We start from the raw sequence: 25,096 nt of genomic DNA on the forward strand, positions 1-25,096 counted from the left end.
TTAGAAATAATTGTTTTGGGCTATCGGTGGAGGATAGTCGTGATTGTTGTAGACTTTGCATGTGGTTTAGGGAAAACTGAAACTAATCACATTGGTTAAGTCATTGATTTAGACTATTGAATTAATACAGAAAATACATGTAATGATTGTGTGTTGTATATGACAAGTGTTTAATACATTGTATATGCATTTTTGTTTGGGAGGAGATAGGGGATATACTCCACGGTTTAGGGGAAGATAGGGGATGGACCTCTAAACCGGATATTGTTTGGGAGGAGATAGGGGATGGACTCCATTAGCATCACTATTATGTGTGCTTATTGATTTATGGAAGTGTTTTTACATGTTGTTGATACAGCACTAAAATGTGTATCAAATGAGAAGTATGGAAGTGTTTTGATATGAGCCTTAGTCTCATTTGTTTTGTTGATATTGGAAATAATGTTAATGTGATATGTAGTTCACCGTTATAGTTGGCCAGGTTCTGAGCCATATTGATAAAAATGGAAAGTTGAGTAAATAATGGAAAGTGAAACTAATATTGTGTTTCAACCATCTATTGAATGCTATTGCTTTATTCAATGCTTATGTTTGGTTTAGTATATTTCTACTGGGTTGTGGCTCACCCTATACGGGAACATCATTTTCAGGTCCAGGTGATATGCTACCTCCAAGGACTTAGCTTGGTAGGATTTGGACTTTGAGGACTTGTCTTTAGTTATTTGTTTTTATTTGAGATTACATGTAAACATTCAAGCCAAGGGCTAAATTTGTAATTGAGTTAGTACTCATTCTTTTGTGTCCAAGTGTTGGCTTGGAAAGATGTAAGCCCTTAGGGCATTTACTTTTGATGTTACATGTGATGTCTTTCAATAAAAGTACTCTGATGAATAATTTAATGACTTGTTTTATTTTATTAATGCATGTTAATGTTATATATTATGGGTTTATTTTGAGGGCGTTACACATCTCACATGCAAAGTAATCAAAACAAATGAATATGCAAGGTATGACCATGCAAGGAATTCAAGGCGGGGCCCAGGTCTTGACTTTTTCAAAGCCAAACCAATTTTGTAATGAGAATACTCGGTGGGTCCCATTGGAAAATCTAGCTCCTGCACTAATCCAATAACAAACATATTAAACATATTAATTAATATGTTTGTGCTTGGAGGGCCCCGCCATAAAACTTTGAAACAATCCAATGTTTTGATGTAAAATTCCACTGGTGACCGAGCAACTTTCTGTCTCAATAAACCGAATTAAAAAATACCCACTACCGAGTTATAACAATTCCTCAAATTCTGAGACCAAGCTAGGAACTACGCACATAGCCGAGCTATAATTGCTTCGTGCCCTCCACCGAGTTATGGACTTCACTTGCTAATTTTGCAACCGAACATACCGCTCATTTTTTAACAGTTAAGCCAATTGCCTTTAGGTAATAACACTTGCTCCAAAACCGAACTAAATTCCTTTAGCTCTACAGCGGAGCTAAGAATGTTGCCCCTCGCCAATAACCGAGCTACCTCAAAATTATCATCTCGTGGCCCTCTACAACTGAGTAACCAGGCTATTTTTTCAACAAAAATTTTTAACCGAGCTCTATCGGCCAATTCTGCTTTAGAGTGAGCTTGCCAAGAAAAATTTCTAATTTTCATGAGGAGTTTGCAAATCCTAGATAACATCCACTTTGAGCTAGCCAAGGAGGGGATAGAGCCTTGGGGCCGATTTGATTCAGACCCCTTTATGTTTACCTTGAACTAACCAAGCCTTTGTGTTACTCTTTTTTCTGGAGCTTTGTGCAGATCTCAAACAAATCTTCAACTTTTATCTTGCCGAGCAAAATCTACTTTTAGGCAAGGAATGCATGTATTTGAACAGAACATCAACTTTTTTGGTCGAGCTAAATCATCTCAGCCAAAAGCCTTAGGAGTTGATCAAAACATAAAAAGTCTTGGCCGAGCTAAATCATCTCGGCCAAAAATCTTCGGAGTTGAACCAGTCATCAAAAAGCCTTAGCCGAGCTAAATAATCTCGGCCAAAAGTCTTGGAGTTGAACAAAACATTAACCTCTATGGCCGAGCTAAATCATCTCGGCCAAGAGCTTTCAAAGTTGAACACAACATCAACTTCCTTGAGCGAGCTAAATCATCTCGGTCAAAAATCTTTGAACAAAACATTAACCTCTATGGCCGAGCTAAATCATCTCGCCCAAGAGCTTTCAAAGTTGAACACAACATCAATGTCCTTGAGCGAGCTAAATCATCTCGGTCAAAAAACTTTGAATCAAAACATTAACCTCCATGGCCGAGCTAAATCATCTCGGCCAAGAGCTTTCAAATTTGAACACAATCATCAACTTTCTTGAGCGAGCTAAATCATCTCGGTCAAAAAATCTTGGAGTTGAACAAAACATCAACCTCCATGGCCGAGCTAAATCATCTCGGCAAAAAGCTTCCAAAGTTTGAACAAAACATCAACTTCCTTGACCGAGCTAAATCATCTTAGCCAAAAGCTTGGGAGTTGAACATATCATTAACTCTTTCAGCCGAACAACACCTGCTCGGTGGAGATCCAAGTTGAACAAATCATCAACTCGTTTGGTCGGGCAACATCCGCTCGGCCAAGCTATGAGTTGAACAACTTATCAACTCGTTCGGCCGAGCAACATCCTCTTAGCGGAGCTCTAGGTTGAACAAATCATCAATTTGGCCTGCCGAGTAAGGTCACCTTGGCCAACAAAGTTGGAGTCGAACAATTCATCAACTCGTTCAGTCGAGTGACATCCTGCTCGGCGGAGCTCTGAGTTAAACAAATCATCAATTCGGCTTGTCGGGTAAGGTCACCTCGGCCAGGAAAGTTGAAGTTGAACAATTCATCAACTCATTTGGCCAAGCAACATCCGCTCACCAACTCTTCGAGCTGAGCAAGTCATCAACTCATTTGGTCGAGCATCATCCGCTCTGTGGATAATTCCAAAGTTGATAAAATCTATCAACTATCCTCTTGTTGAGCAAAGATCTTTTTGGCAAGATCAAGTCATTGAGATCAACTTTACTGCTTTTCCCCCAGTCTGGGCTCCTGCTTTAAACTTACACAAACAAAGCAGTGACCCAGACTAAATGAGATGCCCCTAGACCGTGTTCACTCTTCGGTTAGAATTCTCTTCGACTGAACAAATCATCAGTTTTTTGCCAAAAGTTGGCGAGCAAAATCGATTTGGCAACTTCTTAGCAAGCAAAATCAGCTTAGTTCGGCGTGGATTTTCAACGTTGGTGAGCAAAGTCAGCTCGGCAATTTACATCTTGACAAGCAAAATCAGCAAGGCAACTTGCTTCTTGGTGAGCAAAATCCGCTCGGCAAGGAACTCCAAAATTGGCGAGCAAGGTCAGCTTGGCAACTGGCATCTTGGCGAGCAAAATTCGCTCAGCAAGGAACTCCAAGATTGACGAGCAAAGTCAGCTCTGCAACTTGCTTCTTGGCGAACAAAATTCGCTCGGCAAGGAACTCCACGGGTGACGAGCAAGGTCAGCTCTGTAAGTTGCTTCTTGGCGAGCAAAATTTGCTCGGCAGGGAATTCTAAAGTTGATTAAAACCATCAACAAACCTCTTGCCGAGTAAAATCCATCTGACAAGGAATTCCAAAGTTGATAAAATCATCAACCCGTCTGGCAAGGAATTCCAAAGTTGATAAAATCATCAACAAACCTCTTGCCGAGCAAAATTCGTTCGGCAAGGAATTTTGATCTTTCCGTCAAAATGATTGTTAGTTGCCCATAGGACCGCACTAAATCCGCTTGGCGAGGCAAAAATACAAAAATTCTCAAGAAAATGGTTTACTTGTTTCATTGCGCCAATGGCAAAAAGGGTTACAAAAATAAAACCAAAAACAAAACTTTAGATTGGCAGAGCTTGATGTTCTAGAAATGGATCGGACATTTACAAACTGCGAGTTTTATGCCCCTTTTCCTCGGTCTTCTCACAGACGTCTTTCGAAAACCGAACTCCCTATATCTCTTCCATGGTGGTTTGTATGCCATCATCTTGTCCGATTGCGTGAACCTTTCCCACCACTCTTCTGTCCGCCACGACCGTATTAGCCTTCTCGGTTGTGGAGGCGGCATCATCCTCCACACGGATGCGTTCATTGATCCGTTGCATCAAGGACTCCATGGTTGTGGGCTGGTGCATTGTAAGCGAATCTCGTAGCCTATGTCCAACTGGGAGACCCCGCTTGTATTGAGTGATTGCCAGATTGGTGGGGCAGTCGAGGATCTCATTGTAAGTTTCCCAGTACTTCGCGTTGTATGCCTTCAACGAACCTCCAGACTCCATCTTGACGCCCAGGAGATGGTCAACCTCCTTCGGTGTTCGAGTGTTGGTTTTGAATCTGGTGAAGAAGGCTTCCGCTAGCTGTTGTCACCCCTCGATACTCCCCTCTGGAAGTCTTTCGAACCATTCCAAGCCCAGTTCTCCCAAGCTTGCTGGGAATACGAGACACATCAAGGCGTCATTGCGCCGGTGTCCCGCCATTATTTACCGGTAATGACTCACGTGCATGTACGGATCTGTCTTGCCATCGTACAGAGTGAACTTAGGCTGGTGGAATCTGGCAGGGAGCGGCGTACCCTCGATTTCTGGGGACAGCGACGTGGCTGTAAGTCTCGCCAACTCTTTGTCCACTAGCACAGGGGCCACCACCCTGGGCGCTGGCATTGCCACATCCTCGCTACAATGGACTTGGGTGCTCAACCTTTGCAACACCGGCAATCTCTGGGCTTCTCTACGGCGCGCTCTCTCTTCCAACACATCCGTCAAGTCTCCGGAACGGGATGACGTCTTTTCCTGGCGGCGACTGCTAGGATGAGGAGATGGAGTGCGCTCACTGAGGTTGGCCTCTCCAGCAACACCCTTTCCCTTTTTCTGACGTTTCAGCATCTCCATCTTAGCCGCCATCCTACGAATGAGAGCGTCCTGGTCTTTGAGTTTGTGCTCCAGGCGCTGCACACGGGACTCCCCTCTCCGTCGACGGCCCTCTAGACTTTGTGAGCGATCAGTACTCCTTCCGCGTTTGTCTCACGCACCTCTCGAAGAAGTCTCTAGGCCCGCCATGGCTGGAACATTTGGGGGGCCTTCTCTCCATCGGACAGATTCTGGAGTGACACCATCGATGATGGACAGTGGATTTTCGTCGTTGTTGGCCATGGAAATGGTCGAAGAAGCTTGAAGAGCAAGGTTTGAGTATCAAAGAGCTTCCCACAGACGGCGCCAATTGTACGGGGGCAAAATATCATCCGCTCTCCGTACTCCTTGAACTCAAGCTCCGCGTAACGGCGTCTGTCCTGGAAACACAAAAACGGTGAGCTGCCGGGCGGCGTGTTGCCGGATAGACCCTCCGACGGTCAAGTTAGATCACTTGAAAAGGAAGAAGAGAGATCTTTTAGAGAGAGAGCGAGAGTTGTTCAGGTTGCTTACCTCCAATGTCCTCCATTCCTTTTTTTTCTAGGCTGGCCACCCACCCTCAGGAGTTCTGCGCGCACTACTTCTGTCGTCCTTAACTGGATGAGCGGTTGTACTGCCCTCTCTATTCCTTACACGTGTACGCGTCAATACCGCCAAACAACAATGGCCAAACTGCCAAACGGTATTGACGCACACCATTGGCGGGTTTCTCCTCTCGCACTCCAATTAGACCCAATAATTTCCACCAAGCTAGGCATAGCCCGGTCAGTTCCAGCCTCAATTCCGGTCGACAATCAGGGTCGAGCTCAAAAACCAACCCGGTTGCACGACCCAAAGACATCTCAAGTCATCACTTAGCTCGGCCCGCCTGCTCAGTGCAAATTCCTCTCACACAAAGGAAGAATTGCAGGTTGTTTGGAAGAAATTGATGGTGTTGTTTCATCTGTTGAATATTTTTCTCTTGAATATTTTTAACTGTTTTCTTTGTATTCTTCATCTCTTTTGTTCCCTGACTACATTTAGATTATTCTAACATAATCCTCCCCGTTTGAAAAGGGCATAAAACTACGTTGGTTAATTCATTAGTCGGTTAGATTGTACTTGAATAATTCTTTTCCCTAATGTGCATCTCCAATCCTTGCTCTCTCTTATTTCATCAAATTTGAGTGAAATTTTGTTCTGGTATGGAACACTCAAATCCTCATTCTTTATTTTCATCAAATCTTTTGAAAAAATTTCAAATTTATCACAATGTTTGATGAAAGAAATTTGTCTCCAAATCTTACTCTTTTTAAAATTTAATCAAATTCGAGTAAAAATATGACTTCAAAATTTGGTGAAGATTTGATTCAACCTTGATTTGGTACAGGTTTGGTGAAATGATTGGAACTTACTTTTCTTTAATTGGTGAAGGATTGGGGATGCTCTAATGTGCATATTTTATCTTATTTAAGCTTATTTTTTCATTTATTGTTCTGTAATATTCTTGAGGAGCTTGGTGAATTTTATCAGTGCCACTTGGAATAAGTGAGGTTGATTGTAAAATTAACATACTATGAATTTGATATCCTTTTTCTTTGTCCAAATGCTTCAGGCAACACCAAAAACAGAGTATGGCCGCATGAACATTGGAAGTCGTCCATCAAAAAGAAAACCCAGTGGTGGGATTGAATCACTTCATGCAATCCCATGGATCTTTTCTTTTTCTCTTGAATATATATATATATATATATATTGATCCTCAACAATCCAAAAACAAGAAAAGCAAAGAATCTGCAATCTTCTTTGGTAGTGGAAAGCTATAAAGAAAGTATGTTTTGTTGCATATTACCGGGTCATGATCTGAGTGAGAGAGAGAGAGAGGTGGGAACATGACTTGCCTTTGTGAGATCTCCCAGCCTTCTCGGTTTTTTTTTTTTTTTTTTGAACTGGATCTCTCGGCTGAATATGGCTTTTTTTGTTACATGTTTTTTTTTTTATTTCACTATTTTATTGGTGAAATAAAATAGGGGACTGTTTTTTTTTTTTTATTGGTGAACATTATAAATTTTTTATGTTTATTTCTTAATTTACATTAAGCCTGGGTAGAGTTGTTATTATTAATTGAATTTTGTATAATGTGTGGTACAAGTAAAATTATTAAAAATTCTTTTAAAAAAATAATATTTTTGAATTAAAATTATATTTTGATCTCAATATTATTTATATCGTCTTGATACCTTTCTTTTTGTGAGTTTTCTTTTTGAGAAAAAACGTTTTGCAAAATCCCTTCTCATTCTAAGCTCAAATCTTGAGCAATAATGGTGAAATTTGAGAGAGACAGAGAGGCAGGGGATGGAAAATCTCTGGCCATTGATGGAGATAGGAGAAATAGTTGGAGGGGTTTTCATGTGGGTTTGTTTCCTATGGATGCTTAGCAACTCAACACTAATTAATATAAAACATATTGTAATATCACTTTAAATTTTTTTAATAGTAAAATGATATAGTAATATGTTCTTATTATAAATATTATATTTTGTGTGGTGATATGTGCTATAAATATTTCTAATTCTCTTATAATTACAATATTAAGTAATTATGAATAGAACATAATTCAATCAATTGAGTTTAAAATGAAAGAAGTTTAATAATTTAATTAATTGAGTTCAAAGTACATAATATTATTAAGATGAACTTAAGAAAATCTCTACCACTTACATAATTAAAAAGGACTAAATAGTTAAGTAAGACCTACCTATATAAATCGAAATTATCATGTTGTAAGTTTTAACACCCAAAATTTAATACAAAAATTTTACCATAAATTAAACTGAACGATCCGTAAATATAATTTTATTTTGTTTTATTTTATTTTAATTCTACCTAAAGGCAAGTCTACAAGGACAACCACTTGGGGGTCATTCTACCATGATTATTTTATTTTATTTTAATTCTTTGACTAGTGTAAATATGATTTTATTTTAATAATTTTTTATTTTATTTTATTTTTTTGGTCTTTATAGATTTGCCCTCCTCTTATTGGGGTAACAAAGTGTGTTTTGAGGAGAGAGAGGCCGAGTGAGTGAGTGTGTGTTTCAAAATTTGAAATATGAGAAAATGAGAGAGTGAGAAAGGACAGTGGGTGGGTGGTGCAGAGTTTTAGGTTTATTTTTTTATTTTATTTTATGTGTTTAGGCTCATGTGTTTTACTGTCCGTTACTTCACTCTAATTATAAAATTCATTTGAATATAATTTGACCTCAATTTTTTTTTTCAACAAATTAGATAAATTATATTTTAATTCATAAGAAGAATAATATTTTTTTTTAAATATTTTTTCAGTATTTTTATTAAAAAATGTTACAGACTCCATAAATTTGAACATAACACGTATAAATTACAACTGTATTTTGATCTTAACAATATTTATACCGTGTCTTTAGGCACGGGCATACACTAGGGATAGCCTTAATTACAATTGTCCACAGGATGAATATTGTTAAGATCCTACCATTACAAATAGATTATCTATGCACATCTATCTATTTAGCTATATATTATATAAGCAAAAGCGAGTTTTCGTAAAGAGTTTTGTAAGAACTCCAAATTTTTATAACAAATTTGTGATTTTATCAAATTAAAAAATAAATTTAAATAGTATTGGAATTACAATTATATTCTAATTCTAACATTACTTATACCGTGTCTTTAGGCACGGGCATACGCTAGAGATGGTTAATTTTTTATAATGTCAATGTCTTTAGGCACGGGCATACGGTATAAATAATGTTAAATTGAGTTCTGTTAAAAAAAAATGGTGAAAATTGAGTTAAATTGAGTTCATGAGTTATGTTTATGTAGAAAATGATTTTTTGTGTGTAGATAAATTTGAACTCAAAATTTAAATTAGGTTTAAATTGGGTTATCTTTAAAAAAATTATCATAAAAGTGAATTTTGAGAAAGAGAAGAAATAATGAGAGTTGTGTGATTTGTTCAAAAATTGAACAGAAGAGTTTTTTTATTAATAGAATTTTGACTTCAAATTCTTATAATAAATTATATTTTTCAATTTTTACTTTAATTTTATTGGGGAGTATTTATGTTTGGGTACTTTTACAAAATTCATTTCAAAGCCAATAAATTTGATAAATTACATTTTAAATCAATATTTTTAAATTTAATTATATTTTAATCTTTTAATTAATTTAGACACGGATATACATTTTTAAACCTCCAAATCAACCCTGGGGACTTGCTTGGTTAGAATCTATTACCAGATAAATTAGTAGTTTGAAGGTGTTAGAATCTATTACCAGATAAATCAGTAGTTTGAAGGTGTTAAAATCTGAAGGTGTTAGAATCTATTGACAGAAGTTGAACTTTTTGAGCACTTTCAAGTTGTTGTAAGCTTTAAAGACTGGAAATTAGGTCATCAAAACGAAGACCATACGGGCGGAATGTGATTGGTTGGATGGAAAAAGCAAGTAGAAAAAGCGATAGAGTGAAGTCTAAAATAATAAATAAATAAAAAAAAGAGCTTTGGGTGACCCACCATCAATCAGGAAGAGGTTAGAAAATTCCACAACTTTTGAGAAATCAAAATATTGTATTTATTATTATTTTTATTTTTAAAATCTTAATTTATTTAGCTTTTATTGTTTGTTGGACAAACTACTAAATTGAAATTCTTAAACAACATAATAATTATTTATTTTGTAGTATTATATATATCAATGGGTATAAACAGTAGAATAATTATTTGTTTGTCGGCAGTGGGAGTACTTCGGTGCTTCTCTGTGAGCTGCATCACCGGAGTTTTGGGTTATTTCGTTGTTATTTTATTTGAGTTTTATAAAACTTATGATACAATTAAAATTGTTACAATTTTTTAAAAAGAATAGTATTTCTTTATATTTTTTCAATATTTTTGTAAAAAAAATTACAGACTTCATAATAAATTTTAATATGATACATATGAATTATAATTATATTTTTATCACAAAATTATTTATACCGTACCTTCAGATACGGGCATACGTTAGTTAATATATAAGTTATAAATAAAAACTAGAGAAAGAGAATATATAAGTTATAAATAAAAACTAGAGAAAGAGAAGGGAAAGGATGAGAAGACAGTCAAAGAAGAAAAGAGAGAGAGGAGAAGAGAAGATAGAAGAGACAGAGAGAGAGAGGTCGAAACCAGAGGGGAATCGAAGCCCTAGGGTGGAATCGGCTTTGAGATGTTGATTTTCAGATCTCCTTCGATTCGGTCTAGTTCGCGACTAGGGTTCGCACTTCGATCGTGCCTCGCGACTCGACTTGCTTTGCAAAGGTGAGTTTCAGCCTCTCTCTCTCTCTCAACAACCCTTCTTCTTTCTCCTCTCATGTTAGCCATGTCTGAGAAAACCATGCCGAATCCGGCACATATCTCACTCCCGCACCCGTGTTGTGTCGTGTCGACGCGGGTACTCTGCCCTAAACTGGCGAGTCCATGTAACACAGCTACATAGAGGTGTGAAAGAAAATTTCTTATTTTTCTCTGCAATAGTGTATTAAAGCACTTCTCATTTATCAACAAGAAAAGAAAGCAAGTGTTGCAATTCTTCGCAATAATAGTCTCTCTTATTTTTGTTGTTTTAGGAGTGTGTAAACAATTGGGATTTGATACGATTGAGCTAAATGTGGGATCACTCGGAGTTCCTGAAGAAACATTCTTGAGATTTATCTGATTGATTAAGAGTGGTGGCCTAAAAGCCAAACCTCAATTTGCTGTCGAGTTTAACAAGTCTGATATCCCCATGAAAGGTGATAGAGCATTTGGGGCTTATGTGGTCTCAATGCCGCGATCATCTGGCGTGCCAATGCTTTTTATTGTCAGTGTTTGATTGATTCAAAGTTTCATATATTTTAATTTGATTCCCTTGTCAACATATGGATTTGAAATTTTCATAAGATATTTGTTTGAATGCATAACTAGTAATTATTGATGTTTAAAGAGAAGCGATGTGGGGAACTGAACAATTTTTTATCATAACATGCTTAATTGCCAACGCATATTCAATTTTAGGACATCCATTGGCCAATCTATTCAGGAAATACATTTGTAGCATTTTTGCAAGTGAAATTAAATATGGTAAAGTATAAGCTTGATATGTTTTGATTCCTTCCTGTGTCAATAACTAGGATGAAAAAAAGGGAAACACCAACGCATTCCCATATATATATATATATATATATTTGGCTGAGTGAGATTTTAACACTTCGTTTTGAAAGGTGACACTGTAAGATGATTTAGGGTTCCTAGAGGTCGTGCTTCCAAAATTCAATGGGTGCTCTGTCAAAGTTAGCATTGAAAATGAATACAAAATTTCCATGTCAAGGTGTAAATACATTTTCTGGTTACTCTGATTGGGTGTCTTTAATTTCATTTTATAGCATTTAATTAATTGTTACTTGGTTGAGCTTTTAAAGAACTAAAAGCAAATGGAATACAAATATCTCGAACTGATATAGAAGGTACTTGTGAAAATTTTTGGGGATAAGGTAACATATATTCTATTTCAAGCATTAAATATGCTCTCTGTCTATTAGATTTCCTAATCTTTAAGACTCAAAATGCCCCTAGGGCTGTGCTTAGATTTCGGATTTGTGGAGGGAAAGAAAAAAGAGAAGGGAAAAAGTATATGATGATGTAGAAGCTAAATTTTGTTCACTTTTCCCTTCCCATTTCTTTTCCTTCTAGAAACCAAATATCCAAACATAGTGCAAGTGGTAGAGGCTAAAAATGGTGAACAATTTTTCCCTTTGGTTGATGCAGCAAGTAGCTGAGTGGGTAATGACAATGGTGCAAGGTTTTGCTGGTAAGCCGACGAATTATTTGAATACTTTCACATTGTTAATTATGTAAACCTTGTCATCATACTTTGTAACGCCCCCAAAATAATACAATAAAGATAACTCAGATGCGGAATAAATATGAGAAACAACATACTTTCATATATCAGAGTTTACTGTTTAACAACCAATTATATGCCATGTAGGCTTATATCTTTCCAAGTCATTGCTTGGTTACACAAATTGAGTCTCGCTCATTACAATTTAAGCCCTTGGCTTTACAAATAACAAACATACACGCATAAAGCATAAATAAGAAGCTCTTGCTTCCCGTGAGTCCATCCATGCTATTACCTTGGAGGTAACACCTCACCTGCGCCTGAAAATGATATTCCCGTATAGGGTGAGCTAACAACTCAGTAGAGATAATCTAAAACAATATATGAGGTTTAGCAAATGTATAAATACCACGTACATAAACAATACCGATACGGAAGTATCCACAAGGCCTGCATATTCATATGCCACTAAGACCAAACCTCATTTTCATTTTCCTTCAATTCATTTCAAGTTCAATATGTTACTCAATTCATGAGTTAAATTCATTATCTTTCAACAACCAAACTGAGAGTACAACTCAATGGTTTTTCCACAATGCAAAAATACACATAAATACTTCAAACCTGCCATTTTATGGATATTTCGTCCGAAGGAACCGGCACCCATTTATATATGAAATTTCAGGTCTTTCACTCAGGATACTCCGGCCAACTTGCTTTAAATGGAGTCCATCTCCTTTCTCCTCCCAAACAAATATATATATGCAATGTATTTATAAACATAATCACATATGGAGTACATCAACTTTCTCCTCCCAATAAATATACATAGACAATGTATTTATAACATGGTTATATTCAATGACATCAACAATAGATTAGCATTAAATCGCCTAATCCTCATGCAATTTATATAACAATCATAACTATCCTCCACCGATAGCCCAATACAATTATTTCTAAAGAGATGTTCAATATCAAAATAAATAGTTTATTTAAAACTTACATAGGTGAGATAATACATATTCAAACCTTACTCTTTTTTTTTTTTTTTTTTTTTTGCTTTTGTACATGGGTGGTGCTATCTTGTTGCCTTCTTTCGTCAATATTAATTTTTAAGTTTACTTAAGAAAGGTTGCTTTAGTTTTCTCTTTGCTACAAACTTTTGTTACCCAAATTGTAACTTGAAAGCGGTTGAATTTAGTTTTCACTGAGTGGCACTATTTTCTATTATCTTCGCATATTACATAACTGAAATATTGTCTTAGTTTATCCAGTTGTTTGGAAATGTGCTTGCTGAATTTTGGCTGGTTGACCTCTATTTTCATAGAGTTCTCCAATTTATTTTTCCTACTACACATTTTTGTAACTGTAGGGTTACTGACTATTATAAGTTTTTTAAGTTCCTTGTGTTGTGATAATAATATGTCATTTAGGTGCCCTATATTGTTGTAATTTTCCTTGAATTACCTAACGTCTTTCTAGACACTACCAGGAGAAATTCAGGCTACTGGTGTTAAGGTTTAGCACAATTCAGTTGCTGCTGTTCCTGATTTGCATGAAGTTATGCTAGTCAATAGGGGTTAAAAAGAGCCTGCTCCGTTTGGTGGGGATGGTATGATTAGTTCTTTTTGGTTATGTAATTATATATTTTACGTTGTGTGTTGTGCGTAACTTAATTCATTTTCTTAAATATTATTTGCACATACATTTTCAACTTTGGAATGCAGCTAAATTCAACAAAAGTCTTTGTCCCAATTACTTGGGGTTAACTATAGGGATCCATTTCCACCAATTGCTTCTATTTGCAGTCCTATCAATTTGTATCTGGGAGATTGGGAACAGAATGTCATTCTTCCCTGAATTGCATGAACTTTGATTAACTCATCGCTTACTTGCACGAGCACTATAGCGAACCATATCTTCTTGGAAGAGAACTTTTTAGTCGGTTGGATAAAATGAAAGAATAATTGTTGTTACATGGTCAAATAAACAGCATAATACAGTGTTGAATTATTGGTATAGTACATATCCTAGTATATGTCTGCATTCTCATGGGTTTAAGCTATTTTACATATAGTGTGCTTGGAAGGCTGGAAATAGATATTTTGTTGAAAACTTCTTTAATTCTCCAATATAAAGATAAGCTTAAGTTACCTTCTTTTTTTTTTCCCCCACCTTCTTTGAACCATTCAACATTGACATTTGATACCTTATATGTATGTACTGAAATACATTGCCTTGCTTGAACAGTTTTTAATCAGAAAACATTCTACAATGCATACAAGAAACGGTCAAAGAACATCGAGATTGACATCGAAGAGTACAATAAAATGAAAGAAGCTGATCCAGAATTCTACAGAGAAGCTTCAAACCTCCAATATGGAAAGGTTAGTGTTTTAATTGAGGAAATTATGTGTTTCTGGCAAAAATGGTTCAATTTAGAGAAAGTTGAACAGAACAAAAGAATTCTACTCATATTTGACAGGCACCAAAAGTTGCCGAGGACAAGATTGAAAGGATGGTGAAGGAACTCAAGGACAGAGATGAGAAGCAGGAGGAGAAGGTTTCATGATGAGAAAGATACTGATTTGATCAATGACCGTAATGAACATTTCAATAAGAAGATTGAGCGAGCCTTTGGGAGATACACGCTGGAGATGAAGAATAACCTTGACAGAGGAACTGCTTTACCTGACTAAGGTACTTGAGGATTATAGGGCCATCTCTTGTTATGGAGGCATGCTCCATTGTTTTCTTTGTGATTCTAAATATGTTTACTGCGTGGGAGGTGATATGTGGATATCGACTATATTTGTGATGGCTGAAAATCCAAGTTTAACTCTATGGTTAGGAATGATGAGTGAACTAAATTAAAAAACTGAATCTAGTAAACAATAAAAACTAATTTTGATTTTCTATTGTGCCCAATTGTGCTCCTATGTTTATTATCATCACAATTTGTTGATTCCTGTTGCTTTTAGGGCTTAATTTGTCAGCCTTTTTGTTTTTTTGCAGGTTTATACTTCTATAACCAAGAATTATATTCTAAAAGGAGAGAAACAGCTGCTACTCCCAAAATTCTTCTTCCATTTGTAAAAGGAACAACGGAGAAACCAATCACAGCCACAATCTGATATTTTCTTTCTGGTGAGTGCAGATGGTTGTTGTATTGCTGGTGTCACATACAATGATCAATTACTGGTAGCCTTTAGTGAGAGATTTATAAAGTGATTCATGAATATTAAATTGCTCACCAAAATGATTGCCATGTTTGATTACGAAGAGATATCAATACTTGAGAGTACTATAATGGAATGAGAGGAATAGTATTTGTCAGGCAGACCCCATTGACGGTTAATGGCATGTTGAAGTGTGCGACACTTACGGAAGGGTAGAGATCACCATGTGCTAGTATGATTAGTAGTGTTAAGTAAGTGTTCTTCTGATTTGATTTGGATACGAATTTTGCATTCTGTGTCCTAACATATTTTATTGGCCCAGTGAATATTCATTTGTTCTACTAATGATGCAGAATAATGCAAATAAGCCAACAGCAAGCCATGGGCCTGCAACACCAGAGAGCAACAATTTACCTATAGGACGACCCTCATCAGGTTCAGCTTTCATTAAACCAAAAGGCTATAGTGGCTCAAAAGATATCCAGTTTACAGAAAGCTCAGTTCCGGTGAGAGGCGAGACCCCAACAGCAGCAATAACGAAGGCTGATATGGAGCAGCTTGCGCAAAACAGAGGCAATGCCATGCAGCATTACAAAGAGAAGAAGAAATACCGAAGGTAGTTATTATAGAAAATCGAAATTTGTAACGTCTTAATACTTACATATCATAAATAGATATAATAAGCACATCCGGTACGAGTAGAGAAAGTTGAGAGTAGATACGAGGAAGCGAGTTAAGGGTCGATTTGTGAAGGTCCAGATGGTTAAATTCCTTCTGAATTATCTTTTTCTGAGCATAAGTTTTTCTCTGTTCCATCTTCATGTATATATTCCTTTGTTCTTCCACTTAAAATGTATAATTGGTTGATTTATTCTGGGTTGGCAATAATTTCATTGGCAACTGTGTATAAGCTTTAGATAAATCTAACAGAATAAGCAAAATCCCAAAAAAAACAAACAAACAAAAAGAGAGCTATAACGGCGTTTTCTCAAACGCCGCTACAATGCCAACAGTTATATTTTTAATTCATATTTTTAAAATAGGAAAAAATCTATCGCGGTGTTTTTAAAAACGTTGCTAAATATTTGATGATGTCATTTTACCGTTATTTATCATATTTAGCGGCGTTTTTAAAGCGTATCGCTGTAGCGACGGCTGCGTCTTCGATGTTTGGTACTAAACGTTATAAAAGAATTAGCGGCGTTTTTTAAACGCCAATAAATCTGGAATTTCCCCTGGTGATTTTATAAACGTTATCATATATCTGAAATTATTTTTTAAATTTACCACTTAATTGTTATTTTCCCTTCAATTTTCATAAAGTTTTTTTGAAAGTAAAAAATTAGAAATGAAAACATCAAAGAAGAAAATAACACCAAACAAACTTTTTTGTTTTTAATAAAACAAAACAAGAAACAAACTCTAGATTATGGTTTTATTTTTGTCGGTCAATGTTTTTTTTTTTTTTTTTTGGAAAAATAACAAATTAGTCTTACTTTTCTTTAAAAAAATTGTTCAACCTTTATCAATTTTCTATTAGAAGAATTCAGTCGTATTTTGCATAAAACACTTCCACAAAGTCTTACTGTCATATATTCCTCTTATACTCAACAATATTTAAGAGAGCCAATATTTAGAAAAATATTCCTCTTGCCGATCCTGTTAGATTTTTTTTCTATTCAATTTTTCCATAATGAGGTGATTGCTAAAGCCAAATATTGTTATAGAATAATACCAAACTCTATGCGATTTCAATTGAATTATTTTTTTTTCATGTAAATATTAATTATTGATGTATTAGGTATTGATCTAGAATCAACATGTTCATTATTTTGTATGTTAATTTTTTTTTTTTTTTGATTTTTTCATCCCCATTTATTTATTTATTTTTTGGTGAATTTTAGTAATATTTTAGCCATTTAAATTTTTTTATATCAATTTAATTTAGATACATGTAAAAAATACAAATTTTTTGATTTTTTTTTCAAGAAAAATTCACTATATACTAAAAAAATATAAAAGAATACAAAAATTCAGTATATTTTTGTATTTTTTGTATTTTTTTGGGTATATTTTGAAATTTTTATGATTTTTTTATAAATATTTTACTTTTCAAGTACATCTATTAGGTGCATTTAAAAATAAAAAATAAAATTGACTAAAATATTAAACAAGTTCACTAAAAAAACAGAATTAAAAACTCAAAAAATTATTTTTAAAAATTCAGAACCAAATAGAGTGAATAATCTTAATTATAATTTTTGAGACCCTATTTATGATTTTTTTACTAAAGTTGACCATTAAATTATGAGTACAAATGTGATAAATATCCATGGAAAAAGGTAAAAGTGAGAAAAATTATAGTATTACTGTTTCAAAATAATTTATTTAAAATATGAATGAATTATCTTAATACAAAATTAATAGGTCTTAATGATTTTTCTGTAAGAAAACTTAGATTTATTAGTTATTTTTCTATTTTTCTTTTATCAGGAGAGATCATATGGGCTTTCTCAAGTATTGGCTTTGGGTAATAAGATTGGGTGCAATGCAACGCTAAATTTTGGGCCTCGAAGAGAACTCTTAAGATGGGCTTCGTATGGGTTCCTCTATCATACACACCACTATTTGGGGTGTTCATTAAGGCCAAGTTTGGGGACTTTAAAAAAAGTCAAAAAGTCAAAAAGTTACTCAAAAAGTTAAAAAGTTAACACTATTCACCAAAAGTCAACAATTACGGCTGCACAACTCCCAATTCAAATTTTTCCCTACAAATCAATTTTTACAATTTTTTATTACACATTTTTCAATAAAAAGTCAAAAAGTTAACCCAAACATCCATATTTTCAACCTCAATTTTTTAGTCCAAAAAGACAAAAAGTGCACTTTTTTAGTCTTCCCAAACTTGGCCTAAATATAATTTATCATAATTGTGATGCTACTGTAACAAATGCCCGAACTAAAAAAATGATCATAATCAAATATCACTTAAGGTATAATAAGAAATTTTTTTATTCATAACTAAAATAATAATCATAATAGGTCATAACTAATGTCACAATAAGTTATGATCAATACTAAAATGAATCATAACTAAATATTGTTTCAGACATAACTAAACACCTCTTCAAACATAACTAAAATAACAATAATAGGTCACAACTAAATCATAACCAACACCATAATGACTATAACTAACAGCTACAAATTTGTAACTAATAATTGATTGTTAGTTGTAACTCATAAATACATATGCCATTCAATCATTGGTTTATTGCGTTTCATATGTAATTAATAATTGATTATTTGATTCATATGTAATAATTATCATATCTCTACAATTTGAAAAGTAAATTTATTTTTGAGTTATTATTATTTATTTATTTTTAAGATAACGGTTAATATGTTAATAGTTAAATTACAACGTAGGTTAGTATCTCTCTATAGATTCGAATCTAAAATCGTACTCAACTTATCACTTAAGTATCGTCTTCATGACCACTCAAGAAACTATCCAGGCTTCAATAATTATTATTTTTAAAACACATTTATAGTTAATAATTTATCATCGATGAGGTAATGTTTGTATATATCACATTGTGATATTTTTGAATTCTTTATACTAAAAAATAACTCATGGTTATTTTTATTTTTATAGAAATAAGCTCTTATTATGAAAAATATTATGCATAACCTGGACAATTTATTCAATTTTTTGTTTTTTAAAATACAAAAATACATGTGTCATTTGCTATGAAAAATATTATGTATAGTACAAATTCATTTTATTGTAATGTTATTTCTACTAGGTCTCATTTAGGAAGTAAGGTCTTTTAGTTGGCTTTTTGATTTTTTTGCTATTTTAGCATGGCTAAAAAGTTGTGTTTGAAAAAATACTTGTTTTTTGCTTTTGTAGTAAATTTGATAGTTGTGAGAGAAAAAATGAAATAATTATGGGTTGAATGTGACATTTTGTTTTATTAGTTATTTTAGCCTATTTTATTTTTATTGACTATTTTAGCCCAAATAGCCCTTTCCAAACAGGGCGTAAAGATTATCATGATATTATTGAATCCTTATGCAACTCCATCCAAACTAAATTAAAATTTTGAGGCTAATATTTAAAAAAATAAAAAATAAATAAAGATAATGTATTTTTTGTCAACTATTTTAGAAGTAATCTAGTAAAACAAATATAGCATAGGATTTAATTTTGTAAATTAGGGAAATAGAATTGAGTTAAAATTAAATATTTCATCTATAGATTTTTTATTTTATTTATTTTTTCATAAAGTAGAGATTATTTTCATTAAATTTAATTTGTAAAGAAAACTTTTAATTTTTTCATACACTCGATACTTCTAATTAAGGATAATTTTTTTGATATGACTTGTTAACACAACATAAATCGAACACAGACCTAAAATGACATGACACAATAATATGATATAACAAAAAGGTGGAATGGGCTAGTGTTGAGTTAATTTTGACAGAAACTCAAAATAACATGACGTATTACAACCTAGCACTACACGACGCCCACCTTAGTTACAACTTATTTAGCTGACAATAAATATAAAATTAAAAAAAAAATCCATCCCTGTTTGGCAAATGCTAGAAAATCACATTTTCTGAAATTTTATTTTTAGTGAATCTTTAAAAAATTTGAATTAGAAGGTTTTTTTTTTTTTTTTACATATATATATATATATATATATAATTATTTTCAAGTGCTTCTAATCTAGAAAGATTCAAAATTTTGAAAAAAAAAAAAAAAAAACATGTGTATAAATCAAAGAAAAACTAAAATCAACAAACAAAAAATGAGCACCTATTTGTGAAAATTTAACTTGACTTGAAAACATGTATATAAATTCGTATTGAAAACATGTAGTTCATAATTTCTAATGTCAGCATGAATTATTTTACCATTTTGTTTTCTTCTCCTCGACTTTGATCTAAATTTGTTATTTTAAGCGATTAAAATTACAGAGTTGTGAATTCAATTTTTGTAAAAGAGTTTTTTTTTTTTTTTTTCTTTCTTCATGTAATCTATTATCTTTCTACTTGCATACAGGCATGTAACTAACTATATATTCTAGCAGTCAATCATGTGTGTCAAATTTGAAACATAGAAGTAGGAAATGAAAAGGGATATCATGGTTCACAATCAAATTAAAAACAAACAGCTTTAATGAAAAGGAAAACATGGTAGTACCTTTACTTCAACAAGCTCCACTTAGTTCTGAACATGTCATCTTCGTCCATATTGGTACCTAACCACATTTGATCTGTTCTTCTGATGACGCATTTTCACTCTAAAAATTCTCGCAAGCCATTCTTCTTTCCTTCGAATGATGCAACTTCCTATCACCAAACCAAATACTGCTCCACATCCATATCCCATCAACACTGCTTCCCATCCAAAACCATCAAGTCTGCATTTATAATTGTGGCTTGAAGAAGATGGTAAAGATGGTGATTCTGCTACCTTGGGAGTGTTACATTCCTTTGACAAGGGAAAACCACACAAGCCTGCATTTCCCCCATATGAAGTGTTTGAAAATGTTTCAAACTGCTGGCCTCGTGGTATAATCCCAGTTAGATTATTTTGCGAGACATCAAAAGCTTCAAGAAATGTTAAGCTTGTTAGTTCTTGAGGTATCTTACCAGATAGCTTGTTTTGGGATAGATCCAAGGACTCAAGCTCAGTTAGATTCACCAAGGACAATGGAATCGGACCTGTGAAGCCATTTCTTGAAAAATTTAGGACATGGAGGGATTTAAGTCTGCCAATAGATATGGGAATCTTTCCACGAAACTTATTGTGTGAAAAATCGACTGCTTTGAAGATGGTGAGGATCTTAACGTATTCCATTTCATATCCTTTATTCATTATGGTCACCGAATAATAATCATATATGGTTATGTATTTTGACTGAGCTTTGTCTTCATTGGCCATCATCATTGAATCCCAACTATCAAAGTATTTTGATGGCAAAGTACCTGTAAAGTCATTGTGAGACATGTCAATGATATGTAAATTGGTGAAGGCTAATCTCTTCCTTGGTTGCTCTATGGGACCATGGAATTTATTATATCGCAAGACAACAACCTTCATTGGGGCAGGTTCTCCAACCAAAATGGAAAAGCATCTTCTATAAAATTATGACCCAGATTCAAAATTTCTAGATTTGTGCAATTCGCCAATGATCTTGGAAGCACCCCTTGCAATCCATTGTGGCTAATGTCAAGTTCCAGTAACATGCTTGCGTATCCAAATGTTTGAGGGATGGTACCATGGAAATTGTTTCTTTGCAAATTTAACAAGGTTAAATTTCCACTGAAGTTCCCCAAACAGGTAGGAATTAATCCGGCAAATTGGTTATTGGACAGATTGAGATATCGAAGAGAATGAAGATTGCAGAGTGGATTGAGTTCTTCATTTAGGTGGTTGTTCGAAAGGTCTAGCACCTCCAACAATTCCGTTCGGGTTTTCAGAAATTCAGGAATTTTACATATGTTGCAAGACGACAATCGTAATGTCCTAATGTTTCGGAAAGAGGAGGGAGTGGAGTTGGTGGAGGTCAATGATAGACCACTGTTTGAAAGATCCAAATAATTCAAATATTCAATCTTTGCAAACGTGTCCAGCTCAACAGTGTCGCTTAAATTATTTGATGAAAGATCAAGATAGGTAAGGTTCACAAGATGAAACAAGGAAGGAGGTATTGTCCCATTGATTGAGTTACTGCCTAAATATAGAGACTGTAGATTTGGAAGGCCAGTTATTGATGATGGAATGGGACCTGCTAGTTGATTGTGTGAGAAATTTGTAGTTAGAAGTTGCGAGAAGTTGGAAAAAAGTTGAGGAATTGGGCCTTCAAAATTGTTGGATGAAAGATCAAGATAAATTAATCGCGTGAGGTTTGTAAGCGATCTCGGAATTGTACCAGAGAAATTGCAGTCATTGAGGTCTAGGTACTCCAAGTTTTTAAGATGGCCGATTGAAGATGGGAATTGGTCATTGATCAAGTTATTCCCTCCAAGATATAACATTCTTAGTTTCTTGAGGTTTCCAAGCCATGTTGGAATGGTACCAAAGAAATTGCAGTCATTGAGGAATAGCTCCTCCAAGTTTTTAAGATGGCCGATTGAAGATGGGAATTGACCATTGATCCAGTTATTCCCTCCAAGATCAAGCGAAATTAATCGCGTGAGGTTTGTAAGCGATCTCGGAATCGTACCGAAGAGATTGCAGTGACCGAGGGATAGGTGCTCCAAGTACTCAAGTTGGCCGATGGAACTAGGTAGCTCTCCGGTGAAATCTATTACAGAGAGATCCAACGACCTAAGGTGCCTAAGGTGCCGGAGTGTTCCGTTTATAAAACTTGGAAGTTTACCTGTGAGTTCTCTGTTACCTTGTAAGCACAGCTCCTGCAATTTCTGTAAGTGGAAAATGCTATTGGAGAAGTTATTCCCTTGCCAGACTTCTTCTTCTAATGATTGTATTGGGCCAGAAAGATGGGAGTAACGGAGGTGAAGACGGGTCAAATTTGTGAAACGGCCAAATGAAGGTAAAATTTGAGAGTGATTGAAGTTGTTTTCAGAAAGGTCGAGGTGTTGAAGGTGAACAAGATTGAAGAGGCTGCTGTTTGGATGGATGGTACCATATAGGCAGTTACAATTGAGGTCGAGGCCAATGACATGAGAAGTGGTGTTATCACATGTGACCCCATCCCATGCACAACAATCTGTACCCTCTTTCCAATTATCAGTGAGTGGAGCAGAATAAACAGAGCAATCGCAAACAGAGCAATCGCAAGCAGAGCAATTGAAGGAAAAGAGTTGCTTAAATTGGAGCAAAGCAGTGCTCTCGTCATTATGGCAAAGATGTGCAGAAGAAGAGAAGCAGAAAATTAGGGAATACAGGAGGATACATATTGTGAGTTGATAATTGGATAGTAAGAAACCCATTCTTACACCAGTATTGGGTGGGGTGGTAGAGAGGGAATTGGATATGATGCTTCTTCTATATGCACTCTCCTATTTATAACTTAATAAATAATTCAATAATCAAAAAATATAAACTGAAAATTGTAATTGTATAGTCTCACATATTATTATTATTATTATTATTATTATTATTATTATTATTATTATTTTGTGAGAACGATAGTCTCACATATTATCATTGTATTAATTTAATGGACTCCATCACTCGGTCAATTTTATTACTAATATAAAGATAATATATAAGATGATAAATTACTTTTAGTAAATAAATGTAATTAGTATTCAGCAAAGCATTATTAAAAGTAATGAGTCTCAACATTGGCTCATTTTTATTACTAATAATATAATGCTAACATTTGAGGTGATATATAATTTTTAGTAAATAAATGTAATCATCATTATATTATGAATAAAATTGTATTTGAATCATGAATTGGTAAAGGAATTTGAAAAAAGAAAGGTTATAAGAGAAATATAAATAAAATATAAGCTAAATTTTTTATCCATTTTCCCACATTTTCATTTTCTTTTTAAATCACAATTTAAATTCGTAATCAAATGTGATTTAAAATGATTTTTTTTTATTTTTCATAAATGATTTGGCCAATTTTCAAACTGTGCCTAAATAAAGGACCCACAATAATGTTCTTATTTGGTGCTTTATGTCAATAGCAAGCTTGACTACATAAAAAAATATTGTGTTGATTCTTCAGTATTATGGGCTTCGGATCTCCTGTACCCATTATTCTGTCCCATTCATCTCAGGCTGCCACATCGTCAATCTTAAAATCATGAATGAGACAGAAGATGTGTACAGAAAATGGATATGGGAGATCTGAAACTGGTACTATAGACTTGGAATTATTAGATTGCCCTATTTATCTCCTCACATTTTTCTTTTTCTTTTGTTTTTTTTTTTAATTATATTAGTATACACACACTACTAACATCAGAGAGTGAAATGACTAACTAAGGTCCCGTTTGATTAACATATATAATGTCTTGTTTGTTTTTAACGATCAAAGGTAGGATTAGATTAGTAATAAGAAAAGGCTTATAAAATTATTTTTATTTTGAAAAATTGTGAAATGAAGAAATAATCTAATGTATATAAAATAATTAATAATTTAATCTACTATTAAGGGTTTTAGATATTTCAAGTGCTAGTAAATCGTTCTTACTCATCATCAATGATTCCTCATTTTCCATTTAATTTTCATAGGGTTTTTTGATTTTCTAAAATTAATAGATTTAATATTGTTACCTACAATAACACATTCACAAAATGATATTTTGAATTCGATTTCTTAACAGATTGGGCCTTTTTCAGACAAAAAATAATAAAGTATATAAGCTTTAACTATATTATTAAAAACAAAAAATGATTCAAAAACATAATTTTTATAAATAAAACTAATAAATATAATAGGACAAATTACAAACACCCCTTGAGATTTGGTAAAAATACAGATTCCTCCCTGAGGTTTGAAAAATTACATCCCGCCCCCTGAGGTTTATATTTTCATAACAAATTGCCCCCTGAGATTTTTATTTTCATACAGATTCCCCCCTAATTTTTCTTAATTTGTTATTAAAATTTGACCCTTAGGAGACAATTTGTAATTTCTCAAACCTCAGGGGGAAATTTATATTTTTCTCAAACCTCGAAGGGGTGTTTGTAATTTGCCCTAAATAAATATAATATGATATTTTGTGCAATTATAACTACCATCAAGTATTTTTTTCAATAAAATTATATATATATATATATAACATTATTCTTTGTGAAAATCTTTCAAAATTTTGTACATCATTATTGAGGAAAGGGATGGACAGATGTGTACTGGGAGAATTGAAGAAGGAAGTTTCTTACAAGATGTTCATCGGTGCAAACCCTCTCCTCTCAATCAATATAATAAATAAATTAACGGGGTTGGATTCTCTCAAGTTAGCCATTCAACTTGAGAGAATAATTGGGCTTAATAAGTTCGTTTTGGGGTCAACCTCGTTAATCTAAATTGTTACTTTTTAAGATTTGTCGTGTAATGAGTTGAATC

The 25,096-nt window shown here is 34.0% G+C and overlaps 2 long non-coding RNA genes and 2 pseudogenes across 3 annotated transcripts; 3 read left to right on the plus strand and 1 right to left on the minus strand.

Annotated features, from left to right (window-relative positions):
• The first annotated feature begins 10,058 nt into the window (after nt 1-10,058).
• Nucleotides 10,059-11,044, plus strand: LOC145804569 (uncharacterized). Its single transcript, XR_014346560.1, has 2 exons — nt 10,059-10,280; nt 10,589-11,044. It is a non-coding gene; the product is annotated as an uncharacterized LOC145804569 (long non-coding RNA).
• A 688-nt stretch (nt 11,045-11,732) lies between these two features.
• LOC145803659 (uncharacterized) lies at nt 11,733-14,957 on the plus strand (annotated as a pseudogene). Its single transcript, XR_014345541.1, has 5 exons — nt 11,733-11,808; nt 13,433-13,456; nt 14,095-14,231; nt 14,330-14,544; nt 14,860-14,957. The product of XR_014345541.1 is annotated as an uncharacterized LOC145803659 (transcript).
• A 48-nt stretch (nt 14,958-15,005) lies between these two features.
• On the plus strand, nt 15,006-15,894 carry LOC114307795 (uncharacterized). Its single transcript, XR_014346559.1, has 2 exons — nt 15,006-15,274; nt 15,377-15,894. It is a non-coding gene; the product is annotated as an uncharacterized LOC114307795 (long non-coding RNA).
• Nucleotides 15,895-20,160: 4,266 nt separating this feature from the next.
• Nucleotides 20,161-23,064, minus strand: LOC114295454 (receptor-like protein 7; annotated as a pseudogene).
• Nucleotides 23,065-25,096: the final 2,032 nt, after the last annotated feature.

The sequence above is a fragment of the Camellia sinensis genome, chromosome 12, assembly GCF_055761805.1.
Source record: "Camellia sinensis isolate YWXY chromosome 12, ASM5576180v1, whole genome shotgun sequence".
NCBI lineage: Eukaryota > Viridiplantae > Streptophyta > Magnoliopsida > Ericales > Theaceae > Camellia > Camellia sinensis.